At 45.1% G+C, this 14,651-nt stretch overlaps 1 protein-coding gene across 5 annotated transcripts in view; it reads right to left on the bottom strand.

Moving 5' to 3' along the window:
- Nucleotides 1–14,651, bottom strand: part of LOC138681756 (single-stranded DNA-binding protein 2-like) — a 211,080-nt gene that overhangs the window by 175,117 nt on the left and 21,312 nt on the right. The gene's annotated exons all lie outside the window — the stretch shown is intronic.

The raw sequence follows: 14,651 nt of genomic DNA, 5'->3' as shown, positions 1-14,651 counted from the left end.
TAGTTGCTGGCTGGGGTTAAACCACGACAATATAAATCTCATTCTCTAAACTAAGAGACAGTAGCATTGAGCCCATATTTAAAATATAACACAACAGCTAAAAAAGATTTCAAATTTGAAGTTTCTCAAACAAACTTTCTCAAACCCATCACTTCAGTAGATTTAAAACTGCTCTGAAGCTCTTGACAGCAAGCTGGTATTGGTCAGTTTCAACTAACAAGGGTAAAAAACTTTTTGGAAAGTTTCATATTTTCAACAGTCATGTATCCCATGGCCAAACCATCCTTTCTTCCTTATTTTATCATACTAATAATCATAGAATAGCCCAGGTTGGAAGGGACCTTGAAAGATCATCTGGTCCAAATTTTAATCATTTTCCTAGTACCTGAGATTAAGGTGATTCAGTCAGCTCTCATTTATCCATGATAATAGAGGACTGGGATAAGAAATAATAAGGGCTGTGCTGAATGTAGAAGAGCTATGCTGCACAAAGTCAACATAGTAGAGTCACCTGTGCCTATCTCTACTCAGCTTCTTTGTACTGTGGGAAGATCAATTTGTTTAGATGCAGCATCAAACTCAAGCTATATCCAAGAATTTGCTTATGATTTTTCATTTGCTTAGGCAGGTACATTAATGATGGCCTCAACTTCACAATTATTTTTCTGTACACACACCTTTGTGCATTAGCTCTCCCAGGCATGCTGTTTCATCTACACGTAGTTTACATTTTTGTTTGCTTAGCTTGAGGCCAGCAGACTGCTTGTCCTGGTTTCAGCTGGGATAGAGTTAATTTTCTTTCTACTAGCTGGTATAGTGTTATGTTTTGGGTTCAGTATGAGAAGAATGTTGATAACACACTGATGTTTTCAGTTGTTGCTAAGTAATGTTTAGGCTGAAGTCAAGGATTTTTCAGCTTTTCATGCCCAGCCAGCAAGAAGGGTGGAGGGGCACAAGAAGTTGGGAGGGGACACAGCCAGGGCAGCTGACCCAAAGTGGCCAACGGTGTATTCCATACCATGTGACGTCACGTCTAGTATATAAACTGGGGGGAGTGGGGCTGGGGGGCAGATCACTGCTCGGGAACTAACTGGGCATCGGTCAGTGGGTGGTGAGTAATTGCATTGTGCATCATTTGTTTTGTATATTCCAATCCTTTTATCATTATAATTGTTATTTTATTATTGTTATCATTATCATTAGTAGTTTCTTTTTTTCTGTTCTATTAAACTGTTCTTATCTCAATCCACGAGTTTTACCTTTTTTTTTCCGATTCTCTCCCCCATCCCACTGGGTGGGGGGGAAGTGAGTGAGCGGGTGCATGGTGCTTAGTTGCTGGCTGGGGTTAAACACAACACTGATCTTTTCAAGAGCCTCTAATCATGCCAGGTCTACTCTATTTTCCAGCTCAAAACATCATCTATGTTAATGTCAGCACTCTTCATCCTATTAACGTGATTGGTTTTCTGAGAAACATTTGGGTATTAAACAAAAATTAAACATTGGTATGAGGAAACAGTATGTCCCAAAAGTGATACTAAATGTTTGTTCAAATATGTGCACTGCTTTTTCGGAGAGCTCCTATCACAACCCTACAAACACAGGCAGCATAAAAGTATATGTATCTGACATTATCCATAACCCCTTATTTCTTCCTCTCTTTGTAGATAGCAAAAAAATGTTCTCCCTGTACATATTTAAGTATTTGGGGCTTATACACACTATTATAATAACCAATGGACTCAGGGCCTTCTGTTACGCTTATGGTACAAAAGGAATTAGCTGATCCGCCTCTTCATTTATTCTGGTTTTACAGAGAGGAAAAGTCTACTAGTAGCATGATTCCGGGGAGGTACTTCCATGTCTATTCTCTCTTCTACCTGATTGCTTGGAAGATATCCTGAAACTACGCCTCATTAATTTTGGTCTTCCTTTGATTGTATATACTCTTTTCATTTGTATATACTGCTTCAAGTGCTAAAAACAGTTGTAACCTAGTAAGTGCCCTTTTACTTTGATGCTATTAGAAATAATTTTTTTTTTTTCAGTTTTGTCCTGGTTTCAGCTGGGATAGAGTTAATTGTCTTCCTAGTAGCTGGTATAGTGCTATGTTTTTGAGTTCGGTATGAGAAGAATGTTGATAAGACACTGATGTTTTCAGTTGTTACTAAGTAATGTTTAGTATAAAGTCAAGGATTTTTCAGCTTCTCATGCCCAGCCAGCAAGAAGGCTGGAGGGGCACAAGAAGTTGGGAGGGGACACAGCCAGGGCAGCTGACCCAAAGTGGCCAACGGTGTATTCCATACCATGTGACGTCACATCTAGTATAGAAACTGGGGGGAGTGGGGGTGGGGGAATCGCCGCTCGGGGACTAACTGGGCATCAGTCGGCGCATGGTGAGCAATTACATTGTGCATCATTTGTATATTCCAATCCTTTTATTATTACTGTTGTCATTTTATTAGTGTTACCATTATCATTATTAGTTTCTTCTTTTCTGTTCTATTAAACTGTTCTTATCTCAACCCATGAGTTTTACTTTTTTTTTCTGATTCCCTCCCCCATCCCACTGGGTGCGGGGGGGAAGTGAGTGAGCAGCTGCGTGGTACTTCGTTGCTGGCTGGGGTTAAACCACAACAAGTTTACCCATACACTTAAACTCACAAATTCTTTTTGTGGGGACAATTTCACATACGTTTACTAATTGAAATCCACAGGTAGGGGGAGTTTAAATGCTAGCATAACTATTTCCAGCAACACATTAACTTGTGCTCCAGTATCCAACTAAAAATCAAATACGTATCTGGTGTCCATTGATGATTTGAAAAAATCAGAGATATATGCTGTGGTGGTGTCTGCGGTCTCTCCCACAAGCATTTAATTGACCATGGTTTTGCATATTCTCATCTGCTAAGGATGTCTTGGTTTGTGCTAAAATGTCACAATGCACATTGCTCCACATGCCATTTTCATCTGATTCTGACCAAGTTTCAAATTAATTTTTGTCTCAGGTCTCAGCTTGTAGAAATTACTACAGATCCAAAATACTGCAATATTAAAACATTCTTTCTATATACTATATTCTGAATGGGAAAATTTTCATTGATTCCCAAATTCTAAATGCTTCATCAAAAGGTTGATTTTCTTGATGACCTCTAAGGTTTCATAACTATGTTTTGCACATATATTCCTCAAAAAGTTTACCAGTAGAATTTCACAGACTTCCTAGTTCATGGTTAAAAGAGAAGTAAGGCTTATATGCCTGGAAGTTCATCTACTTTTTCCACCTATATTTGCTGGTATAACAAAATATAGTATATCTTCCTGCAAACCTTGTTCTCTTAGGCCATTACAGCCACATAATTATTCCTAGAATATAGCTATGTGAAAATTGTTAAACATCAAGTGCATCAACAGGTGCAATTGTCAGAAATAGGGCTACCTTTAATTTCATTTGCAAATGATAGATGCAAATGAAAAGTGAAACGTGACGAAATTATTTCTAGCTGACTGCATTTTCAGAGCATTTCTTATGTAGCTTTCAACTGTCCTGTTCTTTCAGTTTATTCAATTGCCACTACCTCTGCTTAACAGATTATGTATTTCTGCAGCTTCCTCTCCCACCTTCTTGCCTTCCTCAATCTAATGTCACCCATCTAGAAAGCTAAATCATTTAGATATATCATTCCTGAAGTCACATTACAAATAGTTCTTTAGTCTCTGTACTGGCTGAAAGACTGTCCTCTTCCTTCTCTCTTGGGCCAAAAGGGGCAGGAAGCTGAGGCTTATTCTGGACTAGCCAAATTATTACTGTTGGAAATCTTTTGTCATCAAGGACTACTTTGCTGTAGCAGAGGAAGCAAGTCAAGGTCTTTGGGTGCTCAGGTGACTTGCTGAGACCATGCATACATAATAAAATGCCTTTATCTCATAATTCTCAGGGCTGTCCAACACTAAGCCAGTCTGCTGCTGATGTGGCCTTTGCCCTTTATGCTTTTCCTCTGTGAGGGTATGCTATTTACACTGAAATAGGTCTATTCCTTCTCGTAAGGTCAGGAAAGAAGGCTGAGTTAATCCAACCACTCACTGACACTGAGGAGCAAGCCTCCTCTTCCCACTACTCCCTCATTTCTTCTCCCATCCCCAGCTAAAGTGGTTAGAAAACTAACCCAACAAAAAAAGTAAAGAGTTATCTGCTTGATTAGTGAGCAGAATCAGTCTGTTGAGGGTCAGAGAAATGCCAGAGCAGCCACAAAATGCCTTTAATTCTTCCTCGTGGCTAGAATCTCAGACTTGTCATTTTATGAGAACAAATGTATTTTTAAGGTAAACGTTTAAGTAATTCCTTTGGCAATCATTCTTCCTTTATCCATGTTCCAGTTAACCATATAAAGTATTCAACTTATAACTATAAAATTTGTTAAATGTTAACTATAAAAAATGTCAGCTAAAAATGTTAAACAACAAAACACGTTTTAAAAAGAAAGTTGAGAAAATTCAATAGCATTATAAATACAGGAGGGTCCACCTCTTCCTGGTAATAAAGATGATAACTTTGATCTTCCCTGCTTCTTTCAAATAAGATAGTAACAAATTTTTATATGCTATTTTTCCCTACTATGTAATTTATTATGGTTAAAGAGTTTAATGAAATGCATCCTGCCCCAGCATTAAGGAGAGCTAACAGCATGGAACTATCCTTTCAGGAAAAAGTATTCTGTTTTCAGCAGTACCAGGAAAAGGCAGAGAAAAAGGAGGAAGCATGAATGTATACAGCCAGTTCCCCAAGAATTAATTAGATTAATCTCAAATCAGTACCAACTGGAAGCCGCAATGTGAATCAGCTCCACTTACTACACAAGGCAAGTAGGATATAACTTCATTTCATTCATATGAGGAAAACAGTATTTCTGAATATCTGGCTACTAGAAGGATCTATGTTTTTGTCAGTTTTCTTAGCTCTTCTCAGAAAGTATAGGTTTAACATCCTTATTAAACATCGTGGTTCCACAACAATAAGGACTGTATAGTACATATTCACTTCAGAAAAAGTTATCTTAGATTTTGCTTTTTTGTGTCCCTAGGTCCCCAAATTACATTTTCTCAGTTCTGTAAGTACGGATTACTAGAACTACTAGAATCTCAGTTGCCTTTTGAAGGCATAAACAAATTTAGTTTACAAATTAACTTTGGTGACATTTTAAAAGAAGGCAAGTCAGGAGATGTACACCGTAAGCCACTGTCATAATGCCAAGATGGAATGCTGCAGTGTGTACCCAAAGCAGCAAAACAGTAAACGAAAAGAAGATTCCAAAAGGCCATGGTCAGTTTTTAAGATGGGGAAGGAGGAAAACAGGAACAAACAAAAAAACACCACAAATGGGGTCTTAGCAGCAAAACAATTGAAACTTCCAGAAGTTAGCATCAAGGGTTATGCTCCAATAGGTGGATACACTGCAACACTGCACACTTATTAATACAGCTGCGTGAGTTTACACCCCACTCCAGCTATGGAAGCACATTTGGAAGCACAAATACTGTCCTGGTTTCAGCTGGGATAGAGTTAACTGTCTTCCTAGTAGCTGGTATGGTGCTATGTTTTGAGTTCAATATGCGAAGAATGTTGATAACACTGATGTTTTCAGTTGTTGCTCAGTAGTGTTTAGTCTAAAGTCAAGGATTTTTCAGCTTCTCATGCCCAGCCAGCGAGAAAGCTGGAGGGGCACAAGAAGTTGGCACAGGACCCAGCCAGGGCACCTGACCCAAAGTGGCCAACGGTGTATTCCATACCATGTGACGTCCCATTTAGTATAGGAACTGGGAAGGGGGGGCGGGGAATTGCCGCTCGGGCACTAGCTGGGTGTCGGTCAGCAGGTGGTGAGCAATTGCACTGCGCATCATTTGTACATTCCAATCCTTTTATTACTACTGTTGTCATTTTATTAGTGTTATCATTATCATTATTAGTTTCTTCTTTTCTGTTCTATTAAACCATTCTTATCTCAACCCACAAGTTTCACTTCTTTTCCTAATTTTCTCCCCCATCCCACTGGGTGGGGGGGGAGTGAGTGAGCGGCTGCATGGTGCTTAGTTGCTGGCTGGGGTTAAACCACAACAGTCCTTTTTGGCGCCCAATGTGGGGCACAAAGGGTTGAGATAACGACAAACCTGACCAGAGCTTCTTAAAACAAATTTGTTATAAGCATTCATTATATTGGTCTAATAGTCGCTGATCACTATGTTGATTTATGTGTTCTTAAGCTTTTGCTCTGGTTTTTAAAGTTCTGTTATGTATCACCTTGCTTGCTGTATGTAGTCCCGCTTCTGCTGCTTATCATCCGTGGGAGGTGGATTAAGGTTTTTGCTTTGATGTATGGTATAACACTGGTTTATGGTATGATAAAGTCATCGGCTGTGGGATTAATCCGGTATTTGCACTCAGCATTGTCACCTTTATACTCCAGGAGCCATGTGTGGGAAACTATTAGTAATTATACCATTTACCTTTCCTCCTTGGAAAGCCAGTCTATGGGTGGGATACCTCTCTTCCCTTCTCCTTTCTCCTTCAGTCCAGTTACAATGGTGTTTGAGAATTTTGAAAAATTTGAATACTCCTGGGATGTTGAGACCAGCACGGTCCTAGCCCTACTGCTAGGAATTAGCATGCTTCTGAATGTGGTTCAGCTCTCGTTTAAGGTTAAACAGCTATTTAAGAAGATCACCCAGAGATGTGCCCCAAGGCTGGATAATTATGAGTGGCAGGGTGTGTGGGGTAGTATGGGCAAGTACCTAGAAAAGTGGGCACCTCCAGTGTTTTGGAAATTCACCCCTGAACAAGTGCAGAATCCAGAAGAACTAGTAAAATATTTGGAAAAGGTATGCTGTCACCCTGGCAGCTCCAGAGAGATACAAATCACTGCAACGTGCTGGGGCTTGGCCCATGCCTAGTGAGCCCTGTTCGACACCACTCAGTACCCTCAAGGGGAGGAGAAGGTCTCTGGACATAACAACAAGACGACAGGCACTGTGGTCTCCCAAACCTTGGCAACAGGCACCACGAATCCTACAGCCCGGGTGAGGAGCACTGTGGCCACCCAGACCTTGGCGACAGTCACTGCAGCCCCTCCAGCCCCGGCAACGAGCACTGCTGCTACCCAAACCTTGGCGACAGACACTGCAGTTATCCAAAATCTGGTGAGCAATACTGCAACTGAACCAGCGGACCAACCTGCACCAGTATCAGTTGTCCCTGTACAGAAAAAGAAATATACAAAAAAATCAGTTCGCTTAGTGAAAGAGGAAGGTGAACCAGGGTCATCACGGGAACAGGAGGAAGAGGCAGAACCAGAGGTAATAACCTGGTCCCTATCCTTGAGTGAGCTGCGGGATATGCAAAAAGATTTCAGCCATCGTCCAGGTGAGCATATTATCACCTGGCTCCTCCGAGGCTGGGACAATGGGGCTAATAGCTTGGAATTAGAAGGTAGGGAAGCCAAGCAGCTGGGATCGCTTGCCAGGGAAGGTGGCATTGACAAGGCAATTGGAAAAGGGACACAAGACCTCAGCCTCTGGAGGCGACTCCTGTCAAGTGTGAAGGAAAGGTACCCCTTTAAGGAAGATGTTATATGTCAATCAAGAAAGTGGACCACCATGGAAAGAGGTATCCAATATCTGAGGGAATTAGCTGTGCTAGAGACGATTCATCATGACCCGGACAACCCACAATTACCCAAAGATCCAGACGAAGTCCAATGCACACGACCCATGTGGCGGAAGTTTGTACAGAACGCACCATCGTCCTATGCCAACTCACTGGCAATAATGACCTGGAAAGACGAAGAGGCACTGACAGCGGATGAAATGGCTCGCCAACTCCGTCAATACGAAGAAAATCTCTCCTCCTCCCTACAAGCCTGCATTTCGGCTGTGGAGAAGCTGTCCCAGGATGTCCAACAAATCAAAGAGGATATGTCCTATTCCCCACCTGTAAGGACCAATGTCTCAGCTATTAGGAGTGAGCGTTCCTCTGCACAAGAGAGAGAATATAGAAGGTACACACCGCGAGGTGCCCTGTGGTTTTACCTATGTGATCAGGGAGAGGACATGAGGAAACGGGATGGAAAACCTACCTCGGTCCTAAATGCACAGGTACATGAGCTGCGAGGAAAAACCACCACAAAAGGGGATTCTACCAGGAAAAATGCCGCTCCAGTTTCCAAACAGAGTAGAAGGGCTGATCTTTTTTCTGATCCTCTTGAAGGGAATTCTGAGCCAATTTTACGAGAAGTGAATACTGGATTCTCTGACCAGAATTAGAGGGGCCCTGCCTCCAGCCAGGTAGAGGAAAGGGATAACCAGGTCTATTGGACTGTGTGGATTCGATGGCCTGGCATGTCAGACCCACAGGAGTATAAGGCTCTAGTAGACACCGGCACACAGTGCACTCTAATGCCATCAAGTTATAAAGGGGCAGAACCCATTTGTATTTCTGGTGTGACAGGGGGATCCAAAGAGTTAACTGTATTGGAAGCTGAAGTAAGCCTAACTGGGAATGAATGGCAGAAACACCCCATTGTGACTGGCCCAGAGGCTCCGTGTATCCTTGGCATAGACTATCTCAGGAGAGGGTATTTTAAGGACCCGAAGGGGTATCGATGGGCTTTTGGTATAGCTGCCTTGGAGACGGAGGGCACTGAACAGCTGTCTACCCTGCCTGGTCTCTCTCAAGACCCTTCGATTGTGGGGCTTCTGAGGGGTGAAGAACAGCAAGTGCCAATTGCTACCACGACGGTGCACCGGCGGCAATATCGCACCAACCGAGACTCTCTGATTCCCATCCACAAGTTGATTCGCCAACTGGAGAGCCAAGGAGTGAGCAGCAAAACCCGCTCACCCTTTAATAGTCCCATATGGCCAGTGCGAAAGTCTAATGGGGAGTGGAGACTAACAGTTGACTATCGCGGCCTGAATGAAGTTACACCACCGCTGAGTGCTGCCGTTCCAGCTATGCTAGAACTTCAATACGAACTAGAGTCAAAGGCAGCCAAGTGGTATGCCACAATTGACATTGCTAATGCATTTTTCTCAATCCCTCTGGCAGCAGAGTGTCGTCCACAATTTGCCTTTACTTGGAGGGGTGTCCAGTACACTTGGAATCGATTGCCCCAGGGGTGGAAACACAGCCCCACCATTTGCCATGGACTAATCCAGGCTGCACTGGAAAAAGGTGAAGCTCTGGAACACCTGCAATACATTGATGACATCATCATATGGGGCAACACGGCAGAAGAAGTCTTTGAGAAAGGGAAGAAAATAATCCAAATCCTTCTGAAAGCTGGTTTTGCCATAAAAGAAAGTAAGGTCAAGGGACCTGCATGGGAGATCCAGCTTTTAGTAATAAAATGGCAAGATGGACATCATCAGATCCCAATGGACGTGATCAACAAAATAGCAGCTATGTCTCCACCGAGTAATAAAGAGGAAACACAGGCTTTCTTAGGTGTCGTGGGGTTTTGGAGAATGCATATTCCAAATTACAGTCTGATTGTAAGCCCTCTCTATCAAGTGATCCAGAAGACGAATGATTTTAAATGGGGCCCTGAGCAACAACAAGCCTTTGAATAAATTAAGCGGGAGATTGTTCATGCAGTAGCCCTTGGACCAGTCCGGACAGGACCAGATGTTAAAAATGTGCTCTATACTGCAGCTGGGGAGAATGGCCCTACCTGGAGCCTCTGGCAGAAAGCACCTGGGGAGACCCGAGGCTGACCCCTGGGGTTTTGGAGTCGAGGATATCGAGGATCCGAGGCTCGCTATACTCCAACTGAAAAAGAGATATTGGCGGCATATGAAGGAGTTCGAGCTGCCTCAGAAGTGGTGGGTACTGAGACACAGCTCCTCTTAGCACCCCGACTGCCAGTGCTGGGCTGGATGTTCAAAGGGAAAGTTTCCTCTACACATCACACGACTAATGCCACGTGGAGTAAGTGGATTGCACTGATCACACAATGGGCTCGCATAGGAAACCCCAGTCGCCCAGGAATTTTAGAAGTGATCACGGACTGGCCAGAAGGCAAAAGATTTTAGAATGTCGCCAGAGGAGGAGGTGGCACGTGCTGAAGAAGCCCCGCTGTATAATAAACTGCCAGGAAATGAGAGGCAATATGCCCTGTTCACTGATGGATCCTGTTGCATTGTGGGAAAGCATCGAAGGTGGAAAGCTGCTGTATGGAGTCCTACACGACAAGTTGCAGAAACTGCTGAAGGAGAAGGTGAATCGAGTCAGTTTGCAGAGGTGAAAGCCATCCAGCTAGCATTAGATATTGCTGAAAGAGAAAAGTGACCAATGCTCTATCTCTATACTGACTCATGGATGGTGGCAAATGCCCTGTGGGGGTGGCTACAGCAATGGAAGAAGGGCAACTGGCAACGCAGAGGTAAACCCATTTGGGCTGCCACACTGTGGCAAGATATTGCGTCCCGGCTAGAGAATCTGGTTGTAAAAGTACGTCAGGTAGATGCTCACGTACCCAAGGGTCGGGCCACTGAAGAACATCGAAACAACGAACAGGTGGATCAGGCTGCCAAGATTGAAGTGGGTCAGGTGGACCTGGACTGGCAACATAAGGGTGAGCTATTTATGGCTCAGTGGGCCCATGACACCTCAGGCCATCAGGGAAGAGATGCAACATATAGATGGGCTCGAGATCGAGGGGTGGACCTGACCATGGACACTATCGCGCAGGTTATCCATGAATGTGAAACATGTGCTGCAATTAAGCAAGGCAAGCAGTTAAAGCCCCTGTGGTATGGAGGGCGATGGCTGAAATATTAATATGGGGAAGCCTGGCAGACTGACTATATCACACTCCCACAAACTCGCCAAGGCAAGCGCTATGTGCTTACAATGGTGGAAGCAACCACCGGATGGCTGGAAACATATTCTGTACCCCATGCCACTGCCCGGAACACTATCCTGGGCCTTGAGAAGCAGGTCTTGTGGCGACATGGCACCCCAGAAAGAATTGAGTCAGACAACGGGACTCATTTCCGAAACAACCTCGTAGACACCTGGGCCAAAGAGCATGGCATTGAGTGGGTGTATCATATCCCCTATCATGCAGCAGCCTCTGGGAAAATTGAGCGATACAATGGACTGTTAAAGACTACACTGAGAGCGATGGGGGGTGGGACTTTCAAACATTGGGATACACATTTAGCAAAAGCCACCTGGTTAGTCAACACCAGAGGATCTGCCAATCGGAGTGGCCCTGCCCAGTCAGAATTTTTACATACTGTAGAAGGGGATAAAGTCCCTGTAGTGCACACGAAGAATATGTTAGGGAAGACAGTCTGGGTTACTCCTGCCTCAGGCAAAGGTAAACCCATTCATGGGATTGCTTTTGCTCAAGGGCCTGGGTGCACTTGGTGGGTGATGTGAAAAGATGGAGAAGTCCGATGTGTGCCTCAAGGGGATTTGATTTTAGGTGAGAATAGCCACAATTAAACTGTATGATATTATTTGCTATATAACCCTGCTACTGTATGTTATCATTACTATAATTGTTATATGCTATATCCATAGTACTACAGTAAGAATCCCTTAGATCAAGCAAGAAAGAACTGTGATAAAACTGAGCAAAGCGCAGTAGTGATGGAACCAGAACTGACTCCAGCATGCAACAATCCAGTGGTGCACACCATCCTCCTGCTGTGTCAAATATCACCTGCTCGTCACACCGCACTGAAGCCCAATCCTGCTCTACCGACTGAGAGGACTTTGCACCATCCCTTCTGCCCAGAAAGACTGGTATGACATATGGAGCCCAGAGTCGGAAACTAAATGAACTCACCGAACATTTTATGAACATGACCCATAAACTAAAGGAATGATATCTCTGTGTGTGTATACATTGTCGTGGTTTCAGCCCAGCCGGTAACAAAGGACCACGCGGCCGCTCGCTCACTCCTCCTGCCCTCCTCCGGTGGGATAGGGGGGAAGACGGAGGAGAGAAAAAAAAACAAACCTGGAACCTCGAGGGTTGAGATAAAGGCAGTTTACTGGAACAACACAAAGAAATTGCAACAACAACAACAACGGTACTAATGAAAGAGTATACAAAAAGAGTGATGCACAGTGCAACTGCTCACCACCCGGGACCCGACGCTCCGCTACTTCCCCCACCGAAAAGTAGAGACCACCCCCCGGCCCGCTCCCCATTTATATACTGAGCATGATGTCACATGGTATGGAATAGCTCCTTGGCCAGTTCAGGTCAGCTGCCCCGGCTATGCCCCCCACCTCCCAGGTTCCTGTAAAAAATTAACTCTATCCCAGCTGAACCCAGGACATTATCCACCCCTTATTCTATACCATCTACATCATGCCCAGATCTTACATTTTCTAATCAACCACTACCACTTTCCTTGTCTTATATATACAAGTATATGGACTTGCGCCCCCCCCCCCCCCGCGCACACACACGCAAATGGTATTCCTTTAGCGTATGGGTGTATTGGTTTTATGTGGCAAGGTTTTGGTAGCGGGGAGGGGTTACAGGGGTGGCTCCTGTAAGAAGCTGCTGGAAGCTTCCCCTGTGTTCGAGAGAGAGCGAGCCCATACCAGCCGGCTCTAAGACGGACCCGCCACCGGCCAAGGCCAAGCCAATCAGTGATAGTGGTAACGCCTCTGTGATAACATTTTTTAAGAAGGAAAAAAGTTGGGATGCGGAGAAAACAGCCACCGGAGAGAGGAGTGAGAACATGTAAGAGAAACAAGCCTGCGGACACCAAGGTCAGTGCAGAAGGAGGGGGAGGAGGTGCTCCAGGCGCCGGAGCGAAGATTCCCCTGCAGCCCGTGGTGAAGACCCTGGTGAGGCAGGCTGTCCCCCTGCAGTCCAGGGAGGTCCACGGTGGGGCAGACATCCACCTGCAGCCCGTGGAGGACCCCACGCCGGAGCAGGTGGGTTCCCAAAGGAGGCTGTGACCCCGTGGGAACCCTGCGCTGGAGCAGGTTCCTGGCAGGACCTGCAGATCTGTGGAGAGAGGAGCCCACAGAGCAGGTTTTCTGGCAGGACTTGTGACCCCGTGGGGGACCCACGCTGGAGCAGTGTGCTCCTGAAGGACTGCACACCGTGGAAAGGACCCATGCTGGAGCAGTTTGTGAAGAACTGCAGCCCGTGGGAATGGCCCAAGTTGGAGAAAGTTCGTGGAGGACTGTCTCCCGTGGGTGGGACCCCACGCTGGAGCAGGGGAAGAGTGTGATGAGCCCTCGCCCTGAGGAGGTGAAGCGGCAGAAAATAACATGTGATGACCGTAAACCCCATCCCTGTCCCTCTTGTGCCACTGGGGGGGCTTGGTGGAGAAATCCGGGAGTGAAGTTGTGCCTGGGAAGAAGGGAGGGGTGGAGGGAAGGTGTTCTGAGATTTCGTTTTATTTCTCATTTACCTTACTCTGGCTGATTTGTAATAAATTGAGCTAATTTTCCCTAAGCTGAGTCTGTTTCGCCCGTGATGGTAATTAGTGAATGATCTCTCCTGTCCTTATCTTGACCCGCAAGCTTTTTTTTATATTTTTCTCTCCCCTGTCCAGCTGAGGATGGGGGAGTGATAGAACGGCTTTGGTGGGCACCTGGCGTCCAGCCAGGGTCAACCCATCACAATGGGCTATCTCTGTAATGTGTCCATTGATTTTATTTAGTCCATGACTTTGGGGCTTCATCTGTTGTAACAGTTCTTCAGGATAAGAGAGATGGTGTGAGATGGTGGGTTGTTGTATGCTGCCTCTGGAACTTGTGGCTAGTACATTTGGTGCAACTCACGCCCTTGGTCTGCAGGTCGAAGATGTTGATCTTGAGGAAATTGCTGGGTGTCAGTTCAAGTTCTGTCGCTGTTGTACTTGGCTTAGTTTCAAAGTCCATCCTGCAGTCATTTGGGTAATTCTTAAAGTAATACCCTTGATATGGCATATAGACACTATAGATACAATGACATGCATTGGCAGGTTATTTAGCAGTTAAGTATCATACAGCCCAATTCACTGGCTATTCTCTCCCAAAATCAAATCTCCCTGAGGTACACATCGAACTTCCCCATCCTTCTGCATCACCCACCAGGTGTACCCAGGTCTCTGAGCAAAAACAACTCCTTGAATGGGTTTGCCTCTGCTTGAGGGAGGACTAACCCAGACTGTCTTTCCTAACATACTCCTCATGCGCACTACAGGGACTTTATCCCCTTCTACAGTATGTGGAAGTCTTGGTTGGGCGGGGCTAGCCCGATTGGCGGATCCTCTAGTATTAACTAACCAGGTGGCTTTCGTTAAATGTGTATCCCAATGTTTGAAAGTCCCACCCCCCATCGCTCTCAATGTAGTTTTCAGCAGTCCATTGTATCGTTCGATTTTTCCGGAGGCCGGTGCGTGATAAGGGATGTGATATACCCACTCAATGCCATGTTCTTTGGCCCAGGTGTCTACGAGGTTGTTTCGGAAGTGAGTCCCGTTGTCCGACTCGATTCTTTCTGGGGTGCCGTGTTGCCATAAAACTTGCTCTTCAAGGCCCAGGATAGTGTTCTGGGCAGTGGCATCGGACACAGGGTATGTTTCCAGCCATCCAGTGGTTGCTTCCACCATTGTAAGCACATGGCACTTGC

This window comes from Haliaeetus albicilla, chromosome W, assembly GCF_947461875.1.
Source record: "Haliaeetus albicilla chromosome W, bHalAlb1.1, whole genome shotgun sequence".
NCBI lineage: Eukaryota > Metazoa > Chordata > Aves > Accipitriformes > Accipitridae > Haliaeetus > Haliaeetus albicilla.
This window is presented reverse-complemented; position numbering and strand designations above follow the sequence as displayed.